The sequence below is a fragment of the Leptodactylus fuscus genome, chromosome 1, assembly GCF_031893055.1.
Source record: "Leptodactylus fuscus isolate aLepFus1 chromosome 1, aLepFus1.hap2, whole genome shotgun sequence".
Classification (NCBI taxonomy): domain Eukaryota; kingdom Metazoa; phylum Chordata; class Amphibia; order Anura; family Leptodactylidae; genus Leptodactylus; species Leptodactylus fuscus.
The window spans coordinates 38,190,374-38,201,648 of record NC_134265.1 but is presented as its reverse complement, the minus strand read 5'-3'; positions in this window follow the sequence as shown (position 1 = coordinate 38,201,648).

The window sequence follows — 11,275 nt, the reverse complement described above, 5'->3', positions numbered from 1 at the left end:
CACTGTTATGGGGATCTGTTATGGAGGATCTGTAGATGACACACACTGTTATAGGGGATCTGTAGATGACACACACTGTTATGGGGGATCTGTACATGACACACTGTTATGGGGAATCTGTAGATGACACACACTGTTATGGAGGATCTGTAGATGACACACACTGTTATGGAGGATCTGTAGATGACACACACTGTTATGGGGGATCTGTAGATGACACACTGTTATGGGGGATCTGTAGATGACACACACTGTTATGGGGGATCTGTAGATGACACACTGTTATGGAGGATCTGTGGATGACACACACTGTTATGGGGGACCAGTAGATGACACACACTGTTATGGAGGATCTGTAGATGACACACACTGTTATGGGGGATCTGTTATGGAGGATCTGTAGATGACACACACTGTTATGGGGGATCTGTAGATGACACACACTGTTATGGAGGTTCTGTAGATGACACACACTGTTATGGAGGATCTGTAGATGACACACACTGTTATGGAGGATCTGTAGGTGACACACACTGTTATGGAGGATCTGTAGATGACACACACTGTTATGGGGGATCTGTAAATGATACACACTGTTATGGAGGATCTATAGATGACACACTGTTATGGAGGATCTGTACATGACACACTGTTATGAGGGATCTGTAGATGACACACACTGTTATGGGAGATCTGTAGATGACACACTGTTATGGGGGATCTGCAGATGACACACTGTTATGGAGGATCTGTAGATGACACACTGTTATGGAGGATCTTTACATGACACACTGTTATGGGGGATCTGTAGATGACACACACTGTTATGGGGGATCTGTAGATGACACACTGTTATGGGGGATCTGTAGATGACACACACTGTTATGGAGGATCTGTGGATGACACACACTGTTATGGGGGACCAGTAGATGACACACACTGTTATGGAGGATCTGTAGATGACACACACTGTTATGGGGGATCTGTTATGGAGGATCTGTAGATGACACACATTGTTATGGGGGATCTGTAGATGACACACACTGTTATGGAGGATCTGTAGATGACACACACTGTTATGGGGGATCTGTAGATGACACACTGTTATGGGGGATCTGTAGATGACACACACTGTTATGGGGGATCTGTAGATGACACACTGTTATGGGGGATCTGTAGATGACACACACTGTTATGGAGGATTTGTAGATGACACACTGTTATGGGGGATCTGTAGATGACACACTGTTATGGGGGATCTGTAGATGACACACTGTTATGGGGGATCTGTAGATGACACACTGTTATGGGGGATCTGTAGATGACACACACTGTTATGGGGGATCTGTAGATGACACACACTGTTATGGAGGATCTGTAGATGACACACTGCTATGGAGGATCTGTACATGACACACTGTTATGGGGGATCTGAAGATGACACACACTGTTATGGGGGATCTGTAGATGACACACACTGTTATGGAGGATCTGTAGATGACACACACTGTTATGGGGGATCTGTAGATGACACACACTGTTATGGGGGATCTGTAGATGACACACACTGTTATGGAGGATCTGTAGATGACACACACTGTTATGGGGGATCTGTAGATGACACACACTGTTATGGGGGATCTGTAGATGACACACACTTTTATGGAGGATCTGTAGATGACACACTGTTATGGAGGATCTGTACATGACACACTGTTATGGGGGATCTGAAGATGACACACACTGTTATGGGGGATCTGTAGATGACACACACTGTTATGGAGGATCTGTAGATGACACACACTGTTATGGGGGATCTGTAGATGACACACACTGTTATGGGGGATCTGTAGATGACACACACTGTTATGGAGGATCTGTAGATGACACACACTGTTATGGGGGATCTGTAGATGACACACACTGTTATGGGGGATCTGTAGATGACACACACTGTTATGGAGGATTTGTAGATGACACACTGTTATGGGGGATCTGTAGATGACACACTGTTATGGGGGATCTGTAGATGACACACTGTTATGGAGGATCTGTAGATGACACACTGTTATGGAGGATCTGTAGATGACACACTGTTATGGGGGATCTGTAGATGACACACACTGTTATGGGGGATCTGTAGATGACACACACTGTTATGGAGGATCTGTAGATGACACACTGTTATGGGGGATCTGAAGATGACACACACTGTTATGGGGGATCTGCAGATGACACACTGTTATGGAGGATCTGTAGATGACACATACTGTTATGGGGGATCTGTAGATGACACACACTGTTATGGAGGATCTGTAGATGACACACACTGTTATGGGGGATCTGTAGATGACACACACTGTTATGGGGGAACTGTAGATGACACACACTGTTATGGAGGATCTGTAGATGACACACACTGTTATGGGGGATCTGTAGATGACACACACTGTTATGGGGGATCTGTAGATGACACACACTGTTATGGGGGATCTGTTATGGAGGATCTGTAGATGACACACATTGTTATGGGGGATCTGTAGATGACACACACTGTTATGGAGGATCTGTAGATGACACACACTGTTATGGGGGATCTGTAGATGACACACACTGTTATGGAGGATCTGTAGATGACACACTGTTATGGAGGATCTGTAGATGACACACTGTTATGGGGGATCTGTAGATGACACACACTGTTATGGGGGATCTGTAGATGACACACTGTTATGGGGGATCTGTAGATGACACACTGTTATGGAGGCTCTGTGGATGACACACACTGTTATGGGGGATCTGTAGATGACACACACTGTTATGGGGGATCTGTAGATGACACACACTGTTATGGGGGATCTGTTATGGAGGATCTGTAGATGACACACACTGTTATGGAGGATCTGTAGATGACACACTGTTATGGGGGATCTGAAGATGACACACACTGTTATGGGGGATCTGCAGATGACACACTGTTATGGAGGATCTGTAGATGACACACACTGTTATGGGGGATCTGTAGATGACACACACTGTTATGGAGGATCTGTAGATGACACACACTGTTATGGGGGATCTGTAGATGACACACACTGTTATGGGGGAACTGTAGATGACACACACTGTTATGGAGGATCTGTAGATGACACACACTGTTATGGGGGATCTGTAGATGACACACACTGTTATGGGGGATCTGTAGATGACACACACTGTTATGGGGGATCTGTTATGGAGGATCTGTAGATGACACACATTGTTATGGGGGATCTGTAGATGACACACACTGTTATGGAGGATCTGTAGATGACACACACTGTTATGGGGGATCTGTAGATGACACACACTGTTATGGAGGATCTGTAGATGACACACTGTTATGGAGGATCTGTAGATGACACACTGTTATGGGGGATCTGTAGATGACACACACTGTTATGGGGGATCTGTAGATGACACACTGTTATGGGGGATCTGTAGATGACACACTGTTATGGAGGCTCTGTGGATGACACACACTGTTATGGAGGATCTGTAGATGACACACACTGTTATGGGGGATCTGTAGATGACACACACTGTTATGAAGGATCTGTAGATGACACACTGTTATGGAGGATCTGTACATGACACACTGTTATGGGGGATCTGTAGATGACACACACTGTTATGGGGGATCTGTAGATGACACACTGTTATGGGGGATCTGTAGATGACACACACTGTTATGGAGGATCTGTAGATGACACACACTGTTATGGGGGATCTGTAGATGACACACACTGTTATGGGGGATCTGTAGATGACACACACTGTTATGGAGGATCTGTAGATGACACACACTGTTATGGGGGATCTGTAGATGACACACACTGTTATGGGGGATCTGTAGATGACACACACTGTTATGGAGGATTTGTAGATGACACACTGTTATGGGGGATCTGTAGATGACACACTGTTATGGGGGATCTGTAGATGACACACTGTTATGGAGGATCTGTAGATGACACACACTGTTATGGGGGATCTGTTATGGAGGATCTGTAGATGACACACACTGTTATGGTATATCTGTAGATGACACACTGTTATGGAGGATCTGTGGATGACACACACTGTTATGGGGGACCAGTAGATTACACACACTATTATGGAGGATCTGTAGATGACACACACTGTTATGGGGGATCTGTAGATGACACACACTGTTATGGGGGAACTGTAGATGACACACACTGTTATGGAGGATCTGTAGATGACACACACTGTTATGGGGGATATGTTATGGAGGATCTGTAGATGACACACACTGTTATGGGGGATCTGTAGATGACACACACTGTTATGGGGGATCTGTAGATGACACACACTGTTATGGAGGATCTGTAGATGATACACACTGTTATGGGGGATCTGTTATGGAGGATCTGTAGATGACACACACTGTTATGGGGGATCTGTAGATGACACACACTGTTATGGAGGATCTGTAGATGACACACACTGTTATGGAGGATCTGTAGATGACACACACTGTTATGGAGGATCTGTAGATGACACACTGTTATGGGAGATCTGTAGATGACACACACTGTTATGGGGAATCTGTAGATGACACACAATGTTATGGGGGATCTGTAGATTACACACTGTTATGGGGGATCTGTAGATGACACACACTGTTATGGGGATCTGTAGATGACACATAATGTTATGGGGGATCTGTAGATGACACACAATGTTATGGGGGATCTGTAGATGACACACTGTTATGGGGGATCTGTAGATGACACACACTGTTATGGGGGATCTGTAGATGACACATAATGTTATGGGGGATCTGCAGATGACACACACTGTTATGGGGGTTCTGTAGATGACACACACTGTTATGGGGGATCTGTAGATGACACACAATGTTATGGGGGATCTGTAGATGACACACTGTTATGGAGGATCTGTAGATGACACACACTGTTATAGGGGATCTGTAGATGACACACACTGTTATGGGGGTTCTGTACATGACACACTGTTATGGGGAATCTGTAGATGACACACACTGTTATGGAGGATCTGTAGATGACACACACTGTTAAGGAGAATCTGTAGATGACACACACTGTTATGGGGGATCTGTAGATGACACACTGTTATGGGGGATCTGTTATGGAGGATCTGTAGATGACACACACTGTTATGGTATATCTGTAGATGACACACTGTTATGGAGGATCTGTGGATGACACACACTGTTATGGGGGACCAGTAGATTACACACACTATTATGGAGGATCTGTAGATGACACACACTGTTATGGGGGATCTGTAGATGACACACACTGTTATGGGGGAACTGTAGATGACACACACTGTTATGGAGGATCTGTAGATGACACACACTGTTATGGGGGATATGTTATGGAGGATCTGTAGATGACACACACTGTTATGGGGGATCTGTAGATGACACACACTGTTATGGGGGATCTGTAGATGACACACACTGTTATGGAGGATCTGTAGATGATACACACTGTTATGGGGGATCTGTTATGGAGGATCTGTAGATGACACACACTGTTATGGGGGATCTGTAGATGACACACACTGTTATGGAGGATCTGTAGATGACACACACTGTTATGGAGGATCTGTAGATGACACACACTGTTATGGAGGATCTGTAGATGACACACTGTTATGGGAGATCTGTAGATGACACACACTGTTATGGGGAATCTGTAGATGACACACAATGTTATGGGGGATCTGTAGATTACACACTGTTATGGGGGATCTGTAGATGACACACACTGTTATGGGGATCTGTAGATGACACATAATGTTATGGGGGATCTGTAGATGACACACAATGTTATGGGGGATCTGTAGATGACACACTGTTATGGGGGATCTGTAGATGACACACACTGTTATGGGGGATCTGTAGATGACACATAATGTTATGGGGGATCTGCAGATGACACACACTGTTATGGGGGTTCTGTAGATGACACACACTGTTATGGGGGATCTGTAGATGACACACAATGTTATGGGGGATCTGTAGATGACACACTGTTATGGAGGATCTGTAGATGACACACACTGTTATAGGGGATCTGTAGATGACACACACTGTTATGGGGGTTCTGTACATGACACACTGTTATGGGGAATCTGTAGATGACACACACTGTTATGGAGGATCTGTAGATGACACACACTGTTAAGGAGAATCTGTAGATGACACACACTGTTATGGGGGATCTGTAGATGACACACTGTTATGGGGGATCTGTAGATGACACACACTGTTATGGGGGATCTGTAGATGACACACTGTTATGGAGGATCTGTGGATGACACACACTGTTATGGGGGACCAGTAGATGACACACACTGTTATGGAGGATCTGTAGATGACACACACTGTTATGGGGGATCTGTTATGGAGGATCTGTAGATGACACACACTGTTATGGGGGATCTGTAGATGACACACACTGTTATGGAGGATCTGTAGATGACACACACTGTTATGGAGGATCTGTAGATGACACACACTGTTATGGAGGATCTGTAGATGACACACACTGTTATGGAGGATCTGTAGATGACACACACTGTTATGGGGGATCTGTAAATGATACACACTGTTATGGAGGATCTATAGATGACACACTGTTATGGAGGATCTGTACATGACACACTGTTATGAGGGATCTGTAGATGACACACACTGTTATGGGAGATCTGTAGATGACACACTGTTATGGGGGATCTGCAGATGACACACTGTTATGGAGGATCTGTAGATGACACACTGTTATGGAGGATCTTTACATGACACACTGTTATGGGGGATCTGTAGATGACACACACTGTTATGGGGGATCTGTAGATGACACACTGTTATGGAGGATCTGTAGATGACACACACTGTTATGGGGGATCTGTTATGGAGGATCTGTAGATGACACACATTGTTATGGGGGATCTGTAGATGACACACACTGTTATGGAGGATCTGTAGATGACACACACTGTTATGGGGGATCTGTAGATGACACACACTGTTATGGAGGATCTGTAGATGACACACTGTTATGGAGGATCTGTAGATGACACACTGTTATGGAGGATCTGTAGATGACACACCGTTATGGGGGATCTGTAGATGACACACACTGTTATGGGGGATCTGTAGATGACACACTGTTATGGGGGATCTGTAGATGACACACACTGTTATGGGGGATCTGTAGATGACACACTGTTATGGGGGATCTGTAGATGACACACACTGTTATGGAGGATCTGTAGATGACACACTGTTATGGGGGATCTGTAGATGACACACTGTTATGGGGGATCTGTAGATGACACACTGTTATGGGGGATCTGTAGATGACACACTGTTATGGGGGATCTGTAGATGACACACACTGTTATGGGGGATCTGTAGATGACACACACTGTTATGGAGGATCTGTAGATGACACACTGTTATGGAGGATCTGTACATGACACACTGTTATGGGGGATCTGAAGATGACACACACTGTTATGGGGGATCTGTAGATGACACACACTGTTATGGAGGATCTGTAGATGACACACACTGTTATGGGGGATCTGTAGATGACACACACTGTTATGGGGGATCTGTAGATGACACACACTGTTATGGAGGATCTGTAGATGACACACACTGTTATGGGGGATCTGTAGATGACACACACTGTTATGGGGGATCTGTAGATGACACACACTGTTATGGAGGATTTGTAGATGACACACTGTTATGGGGGATCTGTAGATGACACACTGTTATGGGGGATCTGTAGATGACACACTGTTATGGAGGATCTGTAGATGACACACTGTTATGGAGGATCTGTAGATGACACACTGTTATGGGGGATCTGTAGATGACACACACTGTTATGGGGGATCTGTAGATGACACACACTGTTATGGAGGATCTGTAGATGACACACTGTTATGGGGGATCTGAAGATGACACACACTGTTATGGGGGATCTGCAGATGACACACTGTTATGGAGGATCTGTAGATGACACATACTGTTATGGGGGATCTGTAGATGACACACACTGTTATGGAGGATCTGTAGATGACACACACTGTTATGGGGGATCTGTAGATGACACACACTGTTATGGGGGAACTGTAGATGACACACACTGTTATGGAGGATCTGTAGATGACACACACTGTTATGGGGGATCTGTAGATGACACACACTGTTATGGGGGATCTGTAGATGACACACACTGTTATGGGGGATCTGTTATGGAGGATCTGTAGATGACACACATTGTTATGGGGGATCTGTAGATGACACACACTGTTATGGAGGATCTGTAGATGACACACACTGTTATGGGGGATCTGTAGATGACACACACTGTTATGGAGGATCTGTAGATGACACACTGTTATGGAGGATCTGTAGATGACACACTGTTATGGGGGATCTGTAGATGACACACACTGTTATGGGGGATCTGTAGATGACACACTGTTATGGGGGATCTGTAGATGACACACTGTTATGGAGGCTCTGTGGATGACACACACTGTTATGGAGGATCTGTAGATGACACACACTGTTATGGGGGATCTGTAGATGACACACACTGTTATGAAGGATCTGTAGATGACACACTGTTATGGAGGATCTGTACATGACACACTGTTATGGGGGATCTGTAGATGACACACACTGTTATGGGGGATCTGTAGATGACACACTGTTATGGGGGATCTGTAGATGACACACACTGTTGTGGAGGATCTGTAGATGACACACACTGTTATGGGGGATCTGTAGATGACACACACTGTTATGGGGGATCTGTAGATGACACACACTGTTATGGAGGATCTATAGATGACACACACTGTTATGGGGGATCTGTAGATGACACACACTGTTATGGGGGATCTGTAGATGACACACACTGTTATGGAGGATTTGTAGATGACACACTGTTATGGGGGATCTGTAGATGACACACTGTTATGGGGGATCTGTAGATGACACACTGTTATGGAGGATCTGTAGATGACACACACTGTTATCTGGAATCTGTAGATGACACACAATGTTATGGGGGATCTGTAGATTACACACTGTTATGGGGGATCTGTAGATGACACATAATGTTATGGGGGATCTGTAGATGACACACAATGTTATGGGGGATCTGTAGATGACACACTGTTATGGGGGATCTGTAGATGACACACACTGTTATGGGGGATCTGTAGATGACACATAATGTTATGGGGGATCTGCAGATGACACACACTGTTATGGGGGTTCTGTAGATGACACACACTGTTATGGGGGATCTGTAGATGACACACAATGTTATGGGGGATCTGTAGATGACACACTGTTATGGAGGATCTGTAGATGACACACACTGTTATAGGGGATCTGTAGATGACACACACTGTTATGGGGGATCTGTACATGACACACTGTTATGGGGAATCTGTAGATGACACACACTGTTATGGAGGATCTGTAGATGACACACACTGTTATGGAGAATCTGTAGATGACACACACTGTTATGGGGGATCTGTAGATGACACACTGTTATGGGGGATCTGTAGATGACACACACTGTTATGGGGGATCTGTAGATGACACACTGTTATGGAGGATCTGTGGATGACACACACTGTTATGGGGGACCAGTAGATGACACACACTGTTATGGAGGATCTGTAGATGACACACACTGTTATGGGGGATCTGTTATGGAGGATCTGTAGATGACACACACTGTTATGGGGGATCTGTAGATGACACACACTGTTATGGAGGATCTGTAGATGACACACACTGTTATGGAGGATCTGTAGATGACACACACTGTTATGGAGGATCTGTAGATGACACACACTGTTATGGAGGATCTGTAGATGACACACACTGTTATGGAGGATCTGTAGATGACACACACTGTTATGGAGGATCTGTAGATGACACACACTGTTATGGAGGATCTGTAGATGACACACACTGTTATGGGGGATCTGTAAATGATACACACTGTTATGGAGGATCTATAGATGACACACTGTTATGGAGGATCTGTACATGACACACTGTTATGAGGGATCTGTAGATGACACACACTGTTATGGGAGATCTGTAGATGACACACTGTTATGGGGGATCTGCAGATGACACACTGTTATGGAGGATCTGTAGATGACACACTGTTATGGAGGATCTTTACATGACACACTGTTATGGGGGATCTGTAGATGACACACTGTTATGGGGGATCTGTAGATGACACACACTGTTAAGGAGGATCTGTGGATGACACACACTGTTATGGGGGACCAGTAGATGACACACACTGTTATGGAGGATCTGTAGATGACACACACTGTTATGGGGGATCTGTTATGGAGGATCTGTAGATGACACACATTGTTATGGGGGATCTGTAGATGACACACACTGTTATGGAGGATCTGTAGATGACACACACTGTTATGGGGGATCTGTAGATGACACACACTGTTATGGAGGATCTGTAGATGACACACTGTTATGGAGGATCTGTAGATGACACACTGTTATGGAGGATCTGTACATGACACACCGTTATGGGGGATCTGTAGATGACACACACTGTTATGGGGGATCTGTAGATGACACACTGTTATGGGGGATCTGTAGATGACACACACTGTTATGGGGGATCTGTAGATGACACACTGTTATGGGGGATCTGTAGATGACACACACTGTTATGGAGGATTTGTAGATGACACACTGTTATGGGGGATCTGTAGATGACACACTGTTATGGGGGATCTGTAGATGACACACTGTTATGGGGGATCTGTAGATGACACACTGTTATGGGGGATCTGTAGATGACACACACTGTTATGGGGGATCTGTAGATGACACACACTGTTATGGAGGATCTGTAGATGACACACTGTTATGGAGGATCTGTACATGACACACTGTTATGGGGGATCTGAAGATGACACACACTGTTATGGGGGATCTGTAGATGACACACACTGTTATGGAGGCTCTGTAGATGACACACACTGTTATGGGGGATCTGTACATGACACACACTGTTATGGGGGATCTGTAGATGACACACACTGTTATGGAGGATCTGTAGATGACACACACTGTTATGGGGGATCTGTAGATGACACACACTGTTATGGGGGATCTGTAGAT